General features: G+C 33.1%; 1 pseudogene; it reads right to left on the reverse strand.

The window, feature by feature from the left end:
* Window positions 1-1,816: 1,816 nt before the first annotated feature.
* LOC132740500 (aldehyde dehydrogenase 1A1-like) lies at window positions 1,817-15,133 on the reverse strand (annotated as a pseudogene).
* Window positions 15,134-20,958: the final 5,825 nt, after the last annotated feature.

A 20,958-nucleotide genomic window follows, 5' to 3' on the forward strand; every position in this document is an offset into this window, starting at 1 on the left:
TGAATAAAACAAAGTAAAAACTATTTTTTTGAAGCTGCATACCCTAAATACAGGTAAAGAAACGTCGGTCCTTTCTTTAAAAAAATGCTAGTTTTTTAAATGACATTGTATATTCATTTCCTGGTCTTATATAGTGTAAAGAGTTTAAAATGAAACATATCTACTTTCTGTGAAGTCAAAACATGCTTATTTTATACCTTCAAAGAAACAATTTAGCAATTATGGTTTTTTTCAAAATGAGCATAATTTATCATAAACGTTCATTGATGAAAAGAGTGGGGCGGTCTTTTTAATTTATATTTCAGTCAGTTATAATATTTTATCCTAAACATTTTTGATTATCAGTTATTGGTCAATTATCATCATAATAGTCAATCTTTTTAAATTACATGTTATTATTATTTTACTCAAAGATGAGCATCTTTAAAGATACATTCCGAGTATTTATAGAATTCGTATAACATGACCTAAATGACAAAATCTGAAGTCATTTTACTTTGACATGTACAACAACCATTTTCACTTGGATGGGTATAATGTCACAGTAAGTCCATGTCAGAGATTTACACAGCTGGAAAACATTGAAAAATTTATGTTTCTTTTCACAGTTTCTCTTTATACAATGTATATGCAAACAACCGTTTATATAGGGTCATATTACCTTTCAAACAATCTTTATAACTAATAATATATCCATTTCCTGATTTCATAGGCTATGTCGTGGCCATCGAGATGCGAGAATTACCCATGATTTTTGTTTAAGTGGATTGGTCTACACTGAGCACATTTTTTCATAAGTATTTCAAATATTTATAAAAAAAAACGATAGAAACGTATCATTTGGATATTCTTGTGCAATATTTATAGAAAACAAAATGTTGATAGAGTTGTTCTAAAGTGATTTAGTATGATGAATAATTATATTTAGACTTTTAATACTCGATTTTTAACTCTTTTCATGTTATCAATGTTGTTATGACCGCCTATACAATTAAATTGTAAAATTATAATGTGGTAATATTAAAATCGCAAGAGTATGTATACATTTGTAAAAACATACAGAAAACACAATTACATTTACATTGTATAGCTATTGAACTTGCAAGGACATGCACTTTTGTTATTTTTTTGTTAATCTTTCTGTTTTAATGAAACTGTAATAAGTGGTAAGATGTACTTATCATATATTTCTTTCCTTAATTATTTATTCTGTTATACTTATTTGATATGTGTCCTATGAGATTTATTTGATATGTATTATGTTAGTCTTATTTGATATGTATTATGTTAGGCTTATTTTGATATAATTTCTGTAAGGCTGTTCTGTGAGGCTTATTTTGTCATATGTGTTCTGTTTGGCATATTTTGAAAGAAATATTTATAGACTTGAATATTCGACAACCAACAATGTGTGAAATATAGTTGAAAGGTTGAAACATAATTTCTGATACGTCATTGCAAGAGGTCATTTTGCTCGAACTTATATTGTGCCTATTCAGTTTGCAGTAACGTTAGCCGTGCGAAATTAGCGTGAACAGCAACAGTTTGGACGTTTGAAAGGCGCAAGGATATAAACATAAAATATTACCCAAACTATGTTACATTTCATTTTTATAAACTTTATTTTGCAATTTAAATGACATGTAACAACTTTGATAGTATAGATTATATTGTTGATATAAATGTTCAAAAGAACACGTCTCTAAGAATGGCTTATTGCAGCTAACAGTTCCTCTAACTATAAACATATGGTTGAAGGTTTACTATACGAAGCCTTTTTATTTACATTTTAAAAACATCGTTACGTATCATTTTAACATTAAAGTCGAAGGTCCCGTGTATCATATTCATAATAATTCGCAATGCTAATTATTTGTCCACGTTAATGCTGCATTTCCACTTCAAAGTTTTGTGATTTCTGTATTGACGTCATACTGTGTCCATTTTGGTCACTTTATAACTTGTTCTGGGTCTTAATGACAACCTGTAAAGATTAAAAAATATTCAAGTTAGTAAGTGTACATCTATAAATAACTATCTGTATACAGATTTTACAAAACAGTTCGTGTCCTGTTTAGTGTTAGAACGTTGAACGCTGTAATACGACAAAGATGATATAATAATAATATACCAGTACCATGTAGCCCCTCCCACAACCGGGGGGGGGGGAGACAGGAGGAGATATTCCCAGTCCCCAGACTACCGGGCAAATGCGGTAGTTTTGATTTTGCGCGAAAAACAGTAGGTAAACTCTTATTGGAATGTCCGTCGCCATTCTCATGGGGCAGACTTACAAATGGCTAGTGCATGAAAAAAAGACTATTTTTTTATATTCATGAGACTATATCTTTCACTAAAAAACGAATTTAGAAACTTGAAGTTTGAAAATAAATAATGATTTGTACGAGTGTGTTAAATCGCTTACGTTTTTCACTTCTGTATATTGCTGAAGTCCGTATTCCCCACTGAAAAAAGGATAAACAATAATCAATCAACATGTTTTATAAAGCGGACTAATTCAATAATAATAGTTTGAACATACGTTTATTTTCAATACTGTTAGTAATTGTCATCGTTTTTAAATTGTTGGAAGTCAAATTAACTAATAGCAAACGTATATATAGGATAATACTCACAGTTCTCGTCCTATACCGGACATTTTGAAGCCTCCGAATGGAGCGGCTGGAGAGTTTGCATTGTAACAGTTAACCCTGCAAATATTAACATGCATAGTAGTATTAATAATTATATACAAAATGTATAATACTGGGAAAAAAATTATAAGCGATACTAAAAACCTTTCAAGCAGGTTTTGTCATCGGTTGAAGTAAGTATTGAGGGCAGAAACAATGAAGTTTAGCTAGCTATAGATCCGCATCATCTTCCTTACAGTCGATATATAGAGGGATTTGAACCAAGTGTGTAAACTTTGTTAATTAATAGGCAAGACATTTTTCAAATATTAAGCTTTATACTCGAAAAATGCTTTTAATATGAATAAGATTGGTATGGCCATTTAAAATATTCGCACCATTCGTCATTTTTTTATTTTTAAAGTCGTAATGAACGACTTATCCAAAAGCTTGTTATTTTATGTCATATATGTGGATATTTTCAGATTAAGCATGCGATCTGTAAAACCAAAGGTATTTTACTTGGGACATCCGTTTAGCTTTTAGCATTTTCATATATTTTGAATAGTTGATAAACATTTTTTGTAATTGACAGTGTTATAATTGGACCAAGCCTTCATTCCTTTTTACTCTAGAAGATAACTGTTAGAGGATGACTCATACATACCATACACTTCCTGCTTTGACCCTACTGGTAAAGGTCATAGCAATGTCCAAATCCTGTGTGAACACGGCAGCTGCCAGACCATACGTTGTATCGTTAGCTCGCTTGATAACATCTTCCATATCTTTAAATTTGATTATCTGTTGTTGAACTGGTCCGAATATCTTCAACAAATAATGATAACAATTATACTTGTATGATAAAATTACAGATATGTATCAAACTGTATGGTTTACGTATAGAACGTGTCTTTTTATTGACAGACTTTTATTTTTCAAAACCAGTATGATGTAACAAACATATGATGGAATATTTGTGTTGCAGCTGAATATACGCTTTAAGACGGGTTTCATTTGCAATATTAAGCAGAGAAGAAAAAAAAGCGGTCCACCAATTCTTGAGGTCAAACGAATCAAAGAATTTATTCTTGCTGTGCTACGACACACACTGCTGACACATGTAATACGAGCTTGTATGTAGAGGACAAATGTAATGATCACATGGCATGTTTTATGTTTCAAAGCTGTAAAGAAATGAAATGTGCCGCTAATGTTATAAGAACTTGGTCCAAACCCTTTTGCTATTTGTTATTTGGGAAACTTGTTTTTGTGCATATTATAAGTATTAAAATAACATGTAAAAGTAATTAAAATATGATTAAACTAATAAAAGTTTTCTAAGAACAGCAGTGATATGATTTTTGCTCCAATCTTTGAAGTATTAAAATTTTACCTCTTCCTTTCCAATTCTCATATTCTCAGTGACATCAGAGAACCCACAGTTGGCTGAACAAAATATCCCTCTGATCCCTGTCTGGCCCCACCACACTCTAGTTTAGCCCCGTCCTTCTTTCCACTTTCAATCATTTCAAGCACCTTGTTGAATTGTTCCTCGCTCACCTTGAACAAACATTTATCTGTGAGTTTTTGCAAATTTGTTTCATTACTTTCGTGTTTTTTCTTGTAATGAGAACACTTATAATTTTACCTTGAATCTTTTCGGCTCTCTTAGTTAGTAATACTGCTAGATAATGGCTTCTATAAGCTTAACGCTTTTCGGCTAAAATCTATAATTAATTATTGTTATGTTGTTATTTACACACATGACAAACATTCTAAGTAAAAATATGTTTAAACCAATTTCAATAGCGTTCATGAATATGTATGAACTATTCCATTACCTGAGGGCCCATATTCGCTTTTGCATCATATGGGTCTCCGATAGTCTTTGCCTTTGGCACGTGCTACTGCTCTTTTCACAAATTCATCATAAATATCTTCATGCACGTAAGTTCGAGATCCCTGCCGTACAGACTTGTCCATGTTAAAGAAAATAGCTTGGTGGGCCCATTCGACAACATAATCCACTGAAAAAAAACACGAAAAGTTTGCAATACTGAAAGTTTGCAAGACAATATAATAAGAGATTTTCCTTCTTTTTCCAATTTATATATAGACCTAGCTTATAACATGATGAAGTGATTATTGATATCTATCATCGTTTTAAATGTTTATAGGTCCATCAAAATAATTGTAACCATGACCCACTCAATAGCCCCACCTCCGCTCTACTTAAATATTTTCTACTTAAAATTGTAATAATTCACATAATATGTGTGAGAAAATAGTATGGTATGTTGACAGTGATGTTATTTTATATATTGATAATTCTTACAGTTTGGCGTCTTTCCAGACGACAAGTGGACTTTTCCCGCCAAGCTCTAGGGTCACTCTTTTCAGGTTGGATTTGTGCAGCAGACTGCATAATAATCTGGCCAACCTAATAATATGAATACACGCATGTATGTAAAATCGTGGATAAGTTTAAAGCATAATTAAAAAGATAACAAGATCAGGGAAAGTACAAATATGTTCAATTGATTAATCCCTACTCTGACCTTTTATTGGAATAATAATAGATTTCACCACAAAGTTTTTACATTGACATGTGTTCAGTTGTTATGAGATATTTTTGGGGGTGAAGTTCTTATTGTAATCCACTAATCTGATAATTCAAATTGAAGATATTAGGGTCAAGTAGTGATCTATGCATCCGTCCATCTGTCATTATTTTAATGCCCAGGAACTTAAAAACATGTATATATATATTAAATTAAAACATGTATACTATATATATATATTATATATATATATATATATATATATTATATATATATATATATATATATATATATAATATATATATATAATGACTTCTCCATGAATGCTAGTTCCAAATTCTAATATGATGTAATGTTTTTGTTTTAATCTTAGCGTTTTGAAATTCTAGTAAATTATAAAAATTTCTTATTTTTGTCAATACCTCGAAGACAGCCAGGCAAGTTAGTACATTGGTAAAGTAAATAACATTTTTACACTACTGATTTTTTTTCTTTAGGACCTACTAAAGGTCTCAATGTGCATTTCTAAGGTTTTGTGTTACATTATTGAACGGGAAAGTACTTTTTGGTAACAATAAAGCTTTTTACAGACTGTATATAAGTTATCATTAACTCATACCTCGGGTAGATCCCGTGAAGGCGACCTTGTTTATATCCGGATGTGAGGATATAGCGACCCCACCAGCTTCTGTAACCATAGGACCATAGCCGGGAAACGAAATTTTCAACAACCGGGGAGGGGAAACCACCTGAAAATTTTAAAATATAACTTTTCTAAAAGGCTCTGTCATAAAAAGTAAACAAACCCAAAGGGTTTAAAAGCGTGTTTGGATTTTCCCAAATTTTCTTATTTTTAAGGGAAATTTTTTTTATCAAATCAATACCCTCATAAAACCCAATTTTATCTAAATTTGTTTAAAATTTTTGAAAATTTTTTAAAAACAAACCAAAGCCGTCTTATTCAAGAAAAATAATAAGTGGTGTATTTATATACAATGTAAAAGTTTGTAGGGGGGTTCCCCAAAAATATTAATTACAGGAAACTAGAAGTTTTTTTATTTTAAGAAATTTAAACGTTTGCATTTTTATTGCATTGAGGAAAATTTCTTGGTACCTACCTCCCTTTAAAAAGGGAAACCATGTACAACGGGCAGTAAGCGGATCTGTCTGTTTCTGCAGGTTTGAGCACCACCGTGTTACCACAAGCAAGGGCCGGGGCTATCTTCCATGCCCATCATAGCAAGTGGAAAATTCCACTGGGAGTCAATAAAAATCATACATTATAATACATAAACTACAATCTATTATATGACATGCTGACTGGTACTTATGTCAATATGAAGTAATTTACAACTATGATTTGAAAAATAATTTCATATCTAGCCAAGGTTAAAAATGCAAAAAGATAACACCAGTTACAAAAAAGTGGTACCCTAGATAACCATACAATGTATCATCATCGAAGATTGTGATGTCAGCATGTGAAAATCGTCAACGATATCTTCTCATCATCCTTTAAACGTAGTTGCATATCAAAATGCAAGTAAGAAATACTCGAAAGATAGACCGTTAAATATGTATATACAATACAGCTTAAAATTATACTGGTTATATCTTTGATGGTAGGAGAAAGTCATATGCACTTATCCATCTAATACAGGGTTTATTGCACCATACAACATCCAATTGAACGACATGTAGTACAAATTAGCCGCGTCATAACAAAACCAACATAATGCGTTTGCGACCAGCATGGATCCAGACCAGCCTGCGCATCCGCACAGTCTGATCAGCATCCATGCTGTTCGCTATCAGTTTCTCTGCTTGTTATAGGGTTTGTAAGCGAACATCATGGATCCTGATCAGACTGTGCGGATGCGCAGGCTGGTCTGGATCCATGCTGATTGCAAACTCACTATGTTGGTTTTGTCATGACGCGGCTCAAATTAAAATTGATTGGATGTAAATAAATTGCATAGAATAACATTATGATTTGTATTAAAAATGAACATACCGGAATGATTTGTCCGCAGATGCCCACTGGCTCATGTCTGGTGTAACAGAAGAATGTCCCATCTAGAAAAATATAAAACCGTTTCAGTATAAAAAAAATCTTCTCCCCTTTCCAGAACACACGAAGCCTGACATCCCGACTAATTTTTTTTTGTGTAATTTATTTCCCCCTATTGTTTTCTCGTCTTGGAAAAACACTTAATTTTAACAGGGATCTAAGTTATATTTCATGGAATCACAAAGAATATGAACGATCCATTAACCCTCTATCTTTATTTGTACTATATTATATTCTGACAGTATTCTGCATTTACCACACTGTAGCCAATGAACAGGCTGTATCAAACTGTGTCTGAACCGTTTTTTTAGTTGTTTTGCTGTGTTAAATGATAATCAAGGGTTTCCTTAAAAGTAGAAGTTTAACACATAGGTTGGTGGCAGAAAATTGTATTTTTCCTAGCAAAAATTTTTTTTGCAAGCATTATAACATACCTATAGGAATGGTTTTCCCCTGCACTTTGTCCGGCCAGCCAGCATAATACCTGATAGTGTGAATGACAGCCGTCATATCAATATAGAAAGCATCTTTGAATGGTTTACCGTTGTCCAACGTTTCCAAACTCTGCAATACATAACATGCATTGTTTAATAATCATTCGATATGCAAACGAACAATTTCGTAGACAAAAAACTGAAAATTATAAAAGATGGCCCTGTATATAGTTAACATACATGAACAAGTGTAGATTAATAAGTTTTCTTCAACAATTTGCCTTATAGATATGCGAATGCATATACTATAATCATATTTCTTCGTGTGAAATATTCAGTATGGAACTCCTTTTCTATTTAGTTTATCGACTTGTTATTGAAGGTAAACAAGATAAAATTTGACACTCATTTTCTATTCCTTTACTTTTCATATTTCCAATTCTTAGACGTGCATACATGTACTTTACTTGACTTGAATATTGACAGTTTTTCATTTGTTAAAAAGAAGCGTATCTGGACTTACAGCAATGTAAATCCTGTCCCTGTCTACAAGGTCTGCAAGTTTGTTTAGAAGTACTCCTCTCTTGCTAGCGTCGGTTTGTTGCCATTCTGAACCGTATTCAAATGCTTTCTTAGCCGCTTCAACCGCCTTGTCAATATCTGCCTGTAGTTAACAGATCAATAATCATATAGAAATTCAAGAGATTTGATTGAATATAAAATATTTTCCCATAATGTTATGTAATTGATTGCTTTCTATTGCATGGTCAGTGTATGTGTACGTATAAACATGTCAACTTGCCTCTGCTTAGAATATAGTGACATTACTTTGTGTATTTTTTGTAACATGTTCATTTCAACTTGTAATTCATTTTGCTCGATATATTACACATACATACAGTTTGTCATACGACGTCATATACTTATTACACAACCTAAGTGAATTTCTAAAATAGAAAATAACTCACAAATATACACCACCCGTGTATGTAATATATTATTAGTTATAAAGATCGTTGACAGGTTATATGGCCCTATATAAACGGCTGTTTGTAATATAACCCGAGCCGTCAGCCGTTTATATACGGCCATATAACCTGTCAACAATCTTTATAACGAATTTTTTATACAACGAGCATCTTTTTTAGAGAAAACAAGTAAGATTTCTTCTTGAATCGACAGCAGCCGTGTATATAAAACTTTATAATACTGCGCGTTTGTAAAGTCGTTTTTCATTGGAAAATCGGGACGTTCATATAGTTTTATTTTGTCGATTCATGAACAAATCTTACTTTTTTTCTCTAAAAAAATGTTGCTTGCTGTATTATAAATTCGTTATAAAGATTGTTGACAGGTTATATGGCCGTATATAACGGCTGTTTGCAATATAACCCTCGCCTAGCGGCTCGGGTTATATTTACAAATAGCCGTTTATATAGGGCCATATAACCTGTCAACGATCTTTATAACTAATATTATAAACGTCACAATTAACCAATAAAAAATGACGTTACAAACGTGCAGTATTATAAATTTATATAAGTATACAGTATATTGTTTGAGACCAGGATGAACATTGTAAAAGTGGTACCTTGTCGCCTTCCTGGACATCACAGATTTTCTTGCCGTTTGTGGGGTTAATTGTCGGGAAAGTTTTTCCACTGACTGAGTTCACCCATTCATTGTTGATGAATATCTGGAAACAGACAAATATATATTATTATATTAAATATTGTCTTACATAAACCCTATGAGTTTGCAAGAATAATGGTGCTATAGATTTACGTTTGTGTAATATTTGTTCGTCCATCTATGGTATAATAAAGCATGTACAAATACATAACGAAATGTTCCTCTCATAGAACTCGTGTAATCAGTTTAAACATGTCATTCAATTTAGTTCTTAATATCAGACTTTAAGCCCGAAGCTTAAACATTTAAAATATATGTTGTAACTTGCTGGATGTTCTATTCTTGAGTGTTTTACATTATACTTTGGAACATTTCTAGAGTACTCTTTTTTTACATGGTTTGGAAACTAACAGTTATTTGAAGAACTTTCCCTTTGTTTTCATAATAAATCTTTTAACCATGACTTCTCGCCATATTGGAGAAACTGAACGAATGACATCATAAGTATACATGTATATAGCCAAGCATTGTAAGGCCACATGTGTCACAAATCACATTCGTCACAATTGTGAAGAATGAGATCACATTCGTCACAAATTTTGTGATGCATGTGATCCAATGTTTTAGACAATCACATTCGTCACGAGTTTAAAATCACAAATGTCACAAATTTGAGATAAATATTGTTTTCTTCAATGCTTTTCACTGAGTCACAAACGTCACAAATTTTTAGGACTGAAATCAATTATTGGAACTAAAACTACAGACATTTTTATCCCCTCCCCCGCTGATGAAATCGGGAGTGATGGGACTGTTTTAGCGTGTTCGTCCGCCTGTCAGTCCAGATTTAGTTTCCGCACTATCCGGCCATTGATTAGTTATTATACACTGTATATGGAATCATTTCGTTTCCACGCTATTTTTCAGCAACTTCTGGATGGATATCGATGCTGCAACTTTGTAGGAACCTTCATTCACAAACCAGTTGCACATATAACAGCATATCTCCATTTCTTTTTAAAAAACAGACTTATTGCCCCTTGTTGTTGTTGTTATTTATAAAACACTGTATATAGAACTATTGCTTTTCTGCGCTCTAGGAATTTCAACGAAATTTAGTTTAATATAAAGAGGAGATGCGCATCTCGAAAAATCTCGACGGGACACTAAAGGATTTGGTTCCGACTTGAGGGTACGGTCGCTTATATGGGCTTTCCGGCGGCGACTTTAGATAAACACATAAACAAACAAACAAGATGTGCATATCATCATCATCATCATCATCATCATCAGTATTTCCCGTTTGGCCGTTTAATAACAGAGTTATGATCCATAATTTATTATCATTTATTGTTCATAGAAAAGCATTAATTCAACCCTATTCTTCAACAAATCTGCTGAATAATTTAAACAAAACTATGTGGGTACATCTAATACCAAGCGGAGATGTGTATATTGACGGCACTTACCCGAAGTTAAGACCCCTGGTTGCTTAATATTCAGTCAGATAACTTAAGTATTTCATGTCTTCAAATGTTAAATATATCTAATTTTAATTGTGTGGGAACCTTCAATACAAAAAGGGCATGTGCATTATCGCCGTGACCTTGAGTGATATGGGCCCTGATAATTTATGCTTTAACCGACTATTTCCCCGGAGTCTTTATTCGAAATGTATCCTGCAATTGTTTAATTTTCAATCAGTATATGATGCTGTCGGCGGTAAACATTAATTCAGCGAATTTGCTTGCAAGATATTTGAATGACCTCGTGTAATTATAGCTTCGCAAGACCAATCATATTCTACAAGAAATGTTAAGTTTTCTTTAAGTTTATTTATTCAACTTCCTTCATGATTCTCATTTAACCCTTTCCTTTATAGATATTACTGGTAAAATAACTATATGAACCGCGCCATATTGAACCCTAGATGAGCCGTCAGTACTAAAGAACTCTGATATAATATAGGAATAACGCATGTTTCTTTTTTCGTGTTAAAATATCTGTAGAAACCCAAGGGATTAGTTGGTACCCGACCCAACGTATCCCGAGGGTTTCAGCAGTTGTTATGACACGGAACAATCATTCGTTAACGCTATTCTAGCATAAAGCATGCATAAATCTAACACAATCCATACACAATCAAGCAACATCACTGATTTTCCTCGGATTGCACGGGAACGTCAGCGTTGTATGTGACCGTGACGTCATTTCCGTTTTAGTTAAGCAGCGTCCGGGCCACAATGTATTGACGCTGTGCCACGGAAAACGTATATCAAAAAGGTGTTTTAATTGAACCAAGATTCCTGAAAGTCTGCGGAAGTCAAAAGTCTGTCAGACCAAAAAAGGTTCATTGATGTCAAAAGGTCCTAATCTCTAATTAGATATCCTGAAAGTCAACGGGGGTCTCAGCTACTTCCCAAACAATCATATATGGTCTCATTGGTGTAAATATGGTCATAATTTGTACTGAAACTAAGATTAAGTCTGTGAGATTCCTTTAGACTGTCGCTGTATGGTGGGAAGAAATTTGAGGGTTCACAGAGGTAAAAGATCACTCCCAGTTGAAGTCTGATACTATGCCGTGCATTGTCACCAAAATTTTTTGAAGGTTTCGAGAACGTAAGACGACTTGATAGCAATACCATTACGACAATGCGACAGTTCTATGAAGACAATACAATGCCGACGATACGATATTGCAACAAGTTAGTACGATGGCGATAATGCAATGGTGGTGAAAAGATATTGGTATCGTGATGTCGACATCACAATATCGATTTATTGCATTGTCGCCCTTGTACTATCGCACTGATATAACCACGATTGTCCTTATGATATTCCGTGTATCACATATTGAAAAATAAACTTGTGACATTTGTGATTCGCCTGTTTAAAAATTCTCAATTTTGCTTGTGACGTTTGTGATTGGCATTTTTACCCAATTTTGGTCAATCACATTCGTCACAAAAGTCATTTGTGACGAATGTGATCACATTCGTCACAAATTCATAAAAACTTGTGACGAATGTGATTTGTGACACATGTGGCCTAACAAAGCATAGGCCTCCGGGGCCCAACGTGACCTAACAGAGTATACCAGATATACATTATTTGTAACAGTAGTTAAAAAAATGACATATACAATAATAAGAATACTTTTGATTCTCCAGTTTATTCATCTCATCATATAAATGTTAATTTAATATTGGTCACGATATTAAACCCTATGAAGGTCAAGTCTGAACAAATACAATGAGAAGATATAATAAGATATATAAACAGTGTGTTATAAACTTCATAAACTATTCTTACATTTGATAGCTGAATTTAAACTTTCACATGAAAATCACATACTTTAAAAGTGGTTTGGCGTGTTCTCTTAGTTTGTTAATCATTTAATATCAATGATTATGAAAATAACAGCTAAAACGTTTCTGGTATATAATTATTTTCCCTTACCCATAATAGCAACTTTTCGACTTAGAATAAAAATGACTATTTTTAAAAATGAATATTATGACGATTACTAATAATCACCGATATGTTCCGATAGGCCCGTGTCGCTTATATAAACTAACATTATTACTTGGTAAGCTTTGTTTGAATTTATAGCTTTACTTTTTATTTTATTCATAATTGCCAACTTTATTTATGACTTTAAAACAACAAGTAATTCTACTCATATGCTTCATCAAATCAAATAATTGTTTTACTCTTGTATTTTATAAATATGTACATTATACCAACAAGTATAATAAGAGTATACAATGTCCTCAAATGAAATGGTCATATCGGCCGGCGAGCTAGAAAAGGAGAAGGTATCAAGTATTTGATGGTACCCATTTGGTTTTAAAGACAGATGTAAAAGAAAACATTGACGACTGAAGTCATTGGCCATTGTGAATTATCTACCCTTGACATATTTTCTTACTGAACAATAGTATCAACATAATTACATACATGTTTAATACATGTAAGTGTTTATCAGAATTTATTATCGCTATCAGCGGATATGACAGTTTATTTAAGGTTAGCTTTGTGTTATCTATGGTCATCGTAATAGAGGAGTACAAATTTCCTATGGACACTACTAATTGACCGGTTGGACATTATGATATAGGATCAGATCAGAACTAAAGTGTTTTTCCCGGTATTATTCACAATGTGGTAAATCTTTACCTACACAATTCTGATTGTTCACTGTTATTGATACAAACAATGTAAATATAGTGATTTGATTTCAACTGATTTGCAAATGTAATGGCATTATACATGTATACAAAGTGTCACAGTTACAATTCATTAATAAGTGTAACAACTAAGCAAAAATAAAAAGAAGAATAATTTATAAGAGTATTTGGAGTATCTTTATTTTAAATGAAGCGAAAACCTCTCCATATATACACCGCGAACATATATATTTTTATTGAATTATATATTTCTAAACAATACATAATGTATTTTAGATATGTAGCCCGGCCGGTGTTTAACCTTGCATCGTAAACTTTCAGTATAATAATAATGATACTTATGACATAGATTTACTTTATTTATTTACGATCTATTTCATTCAACAAGTAATCTACTAAAGTTCTCTTTACGGTTAGCATGCACTTGCAGTTTTCGTGATAAAAAATATATGAGCCGCGTCACGACAAAACCAACATAATGGGTTTGCGACCAGCATGGATCCAGACCAGCCTGCGCATCCGTGCAGTCTGATCAGGATCCATGCAGTTCGCTTACCAACCCTAATACAAGTAGAGAAACTGATAGCGAACAGCATGGATCCTGATCAGACTGCGCGGATGCGCAGGCTAGTCTGGATTCATGCTGGTTGCAAACCCATTATGTTTGTTTTGTCGTGACACGGCTCATATCTACATGTCTGTTCTCTTGTCATTCGTCTGTATTTTATGCAATATTAAGAATTGTACACCAAAGAGAAATTTATATTGAGGGAAAGAACTAAATTTAATACATAAATAAACAAACGAGACCACTTTTACACTGTGAAGGACCTTAAATAAACATACTACAAATGTTATATGGGTAATATATTTCGTCCTGGTTTAATTCGGACTAATTCATGACCCCTAGGATCGTATCTCACCATACATGTATATATGGGATAAATTGTATAGCGTTATATCATTATTAATCAATAATGATGTAAGAACCCCACATTGGATTGGATTTTGCTTTAATTCAAATATTTTTATCAATAATTATTCGTAATTACTTGTAATTTCGAGTATTATTTGAACTTTGCAATTGGCTGGAAAACGAAAAAAAAATTTTGATTCTTAAATGTTAAGCACTTTGCAGGGCAGGGCAGGGGAAGAAAAAAAACCACAATAATATGCATAGCTTCATGCAACAGGCCATACTTAGCAAATTGTTAAAATTAGATTCCAAAATTAAAGGTGATTTTTTTTAATTTTATAATATTACATTAAAATGAAAAGTTCTGTAAATATCTCATCAAACAATACACAACTGATCATAAAGCGCTATAAAATTTTAGAAATCATTAAATCCATCATTTTTTAAGCAATTACTACTTGGAAAAAATAAATGTAGTATAAATTAAAGAGTACAACTAAAATTTAATCAATGCCAGTAAAAAAATGTTCGAACCTGTGTATATTTTATTTCCGGATTTTTAATAGCTGGTGGTGGAGGTGGAAGCTGTGCCATGGTGATTTCTTTCTTTAGTCCAGGGACGTCTTTACTCAGACACTACTGAAGTTTGACTAAAGTTAACAGTTAAGTCCGTTCCTATATATAAGGACGAACTCGACTGATAACAAGGACTCTACTTTATCTAGGATAGAATATAGAACATTACTGATTAAATATATCTATTTTTATCTGTCTATCCGGATAAAGGAGATTTTTTTTCAGACAACAGTAAGATTTTTTTATACTTTGAGGTTTAAAGATGATCAATTTTATTTTAGTTATTCTTCTTTTCAGAATTAACAGTCCAGTATTTACATAAATATATAGCAATACAGCTTGCAATATATATAGTTTACGAGTGGGTTGTTTGACTGTAACACCGTATATACAATTTAACTTACCGTAGTCGTTGGCATTGTTGTACTTGTTGTTTAAGTCGTAGTGGTCATCGTCATAATCTGTCTTTAGTATTTAGTAGCCCTACTCGTGTTCATACGTCCAGATGCTGCATGTCGCTGTATTCGAGTATAGGTCATATTTGTAAGATGACCATGCTGGTGATCATCATCAATTTTTCCGTCGTCGACGTTAGCAGAATCATAATCGTCATCAATGCAGTGTTCACAAATGTGTCTGTTGTGGTTATACAACGACACCTACCATATTTACTAAAAGTTAAACGACGATGACGATTACGAGTATGGGAACGATTACGACAGTGTAAATAATTTACTATAGTATGCCGTGACTTCGACGACGACTTCTACAACAACAACTTTCACGGCCTCCACGGTACATATGACTTCGATTACCACTACTACTCCGACAATGGTTAATTCGGCGAGGGAGACTATTCATACGGATAACTACGATTAAACCACGCCGCCAACTACGCCTATGGGTACCACAACATCTATGCTTATAAAAACGGCTACAAATACTACGACCACTACTGCAACTAATTTCGACTTCGACTGTTACAACTTTGACACTGAGTACTACGACAGCATCCAGTAAAGCGACTACGACTACAAGGACGACGAAAACTACGACAGCCATAAACCAATAGGGGTCATTTTGTTGTCATTAGCAACCCATGTACTTAAGCCAAATGAGTTTCTATGGTCAAATTGAACTTGACCTTTGATCTACTGACTTTAATATCATTCGGGGTCATTTTCCGGTTAACATTCGAACGATAAGATAATAATAATTATTTTTATTTTAATTTTGTTATTAGGCGTGAGCTTTATACGTCAACACAAAACACCTTTCTCATCAAAGAGTGTCTACGTTTTCAAGTTCACGCATAAGATGTATATTGCATAAGCAGTATTTACACAGTAAATGTCGCGGGTGTCTCGGTAGATACTCGAACAATGCCAAATGGCATTCGTGTGTCATAGTAAATGACACCATACAGACACCGTACAATTATTCTAACAATCCCATAAATAAAAAAATCAACATTGCATAGAAAACGGTTTAAGATTTCATTTACATGCCAATATCTAGTACATCAAAATGTTTAACTTGATTTTCTTTATTTTGTTATCGGCCTTTGGTTATAAAAATCACGAGGCAAATATTTATTCATTTTGCAATGCTTTATCGAGTGGTTAACGCGTCGGACTAGTAATCTAATGATCACTAGCCGCATGGGTTCAAACCCTGACAGGGGCAAGTCGTTGTTTCTATGAGCAAGAAACATAACACTCATTGCTCAGTACTGGTTGGTTCCAGGAACGGATTCGAAAGTGTGTTTATAAGCTAATAGCTTCCTACACAATCGAACTAAAATAAATTCTGTATAAACCAAATATATAAAGGATTGAACAGACATGTATTTCATTTTAACCTCAGTTTTGAAAAAAAAAAAAAAAAAACAACAAAAAATCTATTTCCATATTTCCAATCGTGTAACGGTTTTTAAAATGTCTAAATACTTTCGCATTATCTGAGTGTATGGCCTCAAAGAATATAATATCAATTAAACACAATGTGTATGTATGTAACCATCCGCCTATATGACTGAAAAACTGTTGGGAAAAGTTGTAAAATGAAACAACAATAAAAAAAACTGTATGTATGTGAAGTAGGCACTAGTAGTAGCAGCAGTTAGCAGAAGCAGAGCAGTAGCACAGACATAGCTGAGCAGTGACATGAATAATATATTTTCAACAATCAATTAGCTTTTATATGTATTACAACTTCCACAATATGACATTTTCAATTCAACATAAAGTACTTCTATTTAGAATCACAAACTGGAATGAGTAAAGCAGTCATACTAAATTATGGAGACATGTTTTTTAAGAAAACAATGTTATATAAATTGTTTCATCAGATATGTAATTGTATGTTTTAAGATATTTTAATTTTACAAGGTTATTTTCGTAATGCTGGCTTCTGAAAACTCCAGATAATCGATTTCATGACCGAACATAACGTTGTTATTTTTTCATTAAATGATGTATATATGATGTTTATCTTCTTTCCACATTACAAACTGGACGAGGGTTCTTATTTTTATTAAACGAGCAAAATTCAACTTTGAATCCGGACATATTTACGTAACTTAACATAAAATTTTCTATATTTTCATTTTTTTTCATGATATTTCTGTTAGTATTTATCAGGGTTTTTTTCCCCCAGCAAATCAGCAAGTACTGACCTTTGGTCAATGCACATGTAAATCAGATTTATATGGGCAAACACCGAACAACAATTTCAAATATTCAAATATAAACATGATGAAAATTAATATCTGCAAAGAGGCATGTAAATTAACAAGAGTTTCTGTACTTATTTTCAGAGGTACATTTAGAATAGCATTTTTTTATGTTGATATTTACACTAATGCGAAGATATGTGCAAAGATATCAGATATGGTGCATTTCCAAATAACTTGTTCCTTACATTAGAGTAGATTGACTAGGATGAATGTAGTCTGATGCTAAAATATTAATAATATCACTAAAGAATTTGGGTAATGTACAAAACCAGCGTCGACAATTATTCTCTATTACAGTTGAATATCCGAAGCACTTATCAATTTTTTTTGGTATGTCCTCGTTGTCTAAAAAGTTGCATATTTTTTGTGAAAAAGTAGAACCTAATGAATAAATTCACAAAGTAATACCATGTCTGAAATTTTGAATAAAGATGGCGATGGCACGTATGACAGTTCGTAACTTTAATCAATCTGTAACAGGAGAGGGCTACCCCGAGGCGACAGGTTGCAAAACTATCACAACCTGGCTTCGCAAGCTTCTCTCCTTTTTATTCTACATACACTTAACAAATCTTATAAGTGTGCATGCATAAATGGTCTCATAGGTGTATCAATATTTGCCCGATCATGCTGAAATTTTCAATAAATACAGAAAAGAGACAGGCTATAATTTTTATTTGTTTTCTTTTTTCATTCAAGATAAATTTTAAGATACATTTCTATAAAATTTGAGTGCGTGTCGAAATTCGATGTTGCAAAATGATGTTTTAAAACCGTTTTTGCCACTCTGACTGTGCATTACAGCCTTGGAGCGTCGTCGCATGAATGTAACATACCGTTGGAGATAATGTTGGGGTCGGCGAGGAATGTTATAAACGCTGCCAGTTACTCTGTTATTAAGATAAGCCTTCTTAAGCCTTGGTATTACATTGCGGTGACCACCATGCGTTGCGCAACCTCCAAATGATATAAACATGTAATAAGTGAAAAACAAATATGCAATTACGTTCGTCTTTGGACGAAAACTGAATTTTAAAATGATTTTCAGCTTTTACAATGCAATGGAGTTTAAATAATTATATAACAAATTATTTTTTTACCAATCTGATTGTGTAACTCCAGTGTAGATCGGCCTAGGGCTATGCCACGCTGTTGACAATAGATAATGCACCCATCATGTTATGTTTTGCTGATATGTGGATCTCTTTGTATCGAGAATAACATGTGCAATTTTCTTTCATGCATTCACACATTGTTTTTTTTTTTTTTTTTTTTTTTTCGTGCATTGTGTGAATTTTGTACGTTCACGATTGAACGCGCCGCATAATTAAATTTGACAAGTTTGAGCATGGGAAAAGTTTGGAAATGCAGCCAATAGTCAGAACCCAAAATTTTGTAAAGAAATATTGATGAACAAAAAAGTTATAATGACATAAAAGGTGCACACTTATAAGATTTGTTAAGTGTATATTTGTAGAGCTGAAGTTTGGACTCACTTCGTTTTCCCTGTATTCTATTTTTATGTAAGAGTAACTTCCCTATGGGCCAATGACGCCATTTGCAATATTCAAGGGAGTTTACTCTAGCTGACCCTATTTTTGTTTGTAAGAGTTACTTCTTTAAATTCTAAAAGAGTTAGTTTCCGTTTGGCCACTAACACCATTTGTACTAAGCAAGGGAGTTCACTCTTACAGACCTTATTTTGTTCCTAAATTATTTCTCTTAGGGCAACTGATGCAATTTGCATAAGCAGGGGACTTCACTCTAGCAGACCTATTATTTTCCCTTAGTTATTTCCCTTTGGGCCAATGACGCCATGTGCAAGAAGTAGGGGAGTTCACTCTAGCACACTTGAAATTTTCCCTTAGATTTTCCCATTTGGACCACTGATGTCATTTGCAATAAGCAGGGGACTTCACTCTAGCGACCTATTATTTTCCCTTATTTATTTCCCTTTGGGCCACTGACACCATGTGCAAGAAGTATGGGAGTTCACTCTAGCAGACTTAAAATTTACCTAAGATTTTCCCCTTTGGGCAACTGATGTTATTTGCAATAAGCAGGGGACTTCACTCTAACAGACCTTATTTTGTTCCTAAATTTTTTCTCTTTGGGCAACTGATTCCATTTACAAAAAGCAGGGGATTTCAGTCTTACAGACTTTATTTTGTTCCTAAGTGTTTTTCCATTTGGCCAATGACGCCATTTGCAATAAGCAGGGGACTTCACTCTAGCAGACCTAATATCATAAGCTATTTTCCATTGTGACATTGACGCCATTTGATATAGGCAGGTGTTTTCACTTTAGCAGAACTAATTAAGAGTTATTTCCCTTTAGGCTGACGCCATTTCTAAAAAGCAGGAGAGATCACTGTAGTCTGATTTCCTACCTCCATTTATTATACGCCCGAAAATTTCAGCATATATTGTTATTCACCTGGTTGTTCGTCTGTCTCTAACAGGTTTTCTTGTCCTGTCTGTATCTATTGAACTGATAGAAATTGAACATTTTTGGCAGACATAACTTATACCAGGACGGTTTGCAGAAGTTCGGACTTCCTAAGATCAAAATTGGCCCGCCGGGGTTTCTTGTCAGTCTGTATCTTTTGAACCGGTGGAAAGAAACTGAAATTACTTGACAGAAATTAAACCATAATGAAAGAATATGCAGCGTGCAGGTTTGAACCGTTTGACCTTCCTAAGGTCAAGGTCACACTTCAAATTTCCAAATTTTGTGTCCGCTCTCTTTCTTTTAAACGGATTGTATGAAATCAAATCTATTTGGCAAAGATATTTATATTACTGAGATAATGTGCAGAGCACAGTTACCTCAGGTCAAGGTTACACTGACTCATTCAATATATTTATGTAAGTGTATATTTTGCAATGGGAGATTACAATGTATGAATTGATTAATATGTTTCCTCCAAATATATATGATGTATTTACCTCCCTTTATTTTTCAAAATCTATTACTTTATAATGTTTTTATTTTTTTTATCAAACGTCATATTTTTAGTTTTTTTCCTTGTTAAAATTATAATTATTGAAGAGCTTTTATTGGTTTATATGATTTAAATATTTTAAAATAAGACAATCTTATTAATTGAAACTGATGTTACACATGTCCTTAAGTGTAAATTCTTTAAATAACCAAAGCACAAAGCTTTTGAATTACTGGTATAATATTATTTATATGTTT

The sequence above is a fragment of the Ruditapes philippinarum genome, unplaced genomic scaffold (assembly GCF_026571515.1).
Source record: "Ruditapes philippinarum isolate M1 unplaced genomic scaffold, ASM2657151v2 ctg13770_1_1_1_1, whole genome shotgun sequence".
NCBI lineage: Eukaryota > Metazoa > Mollusca > Bivalvia > Venerida > Veneridae > Ruditapes > Ruditapes philippinarum.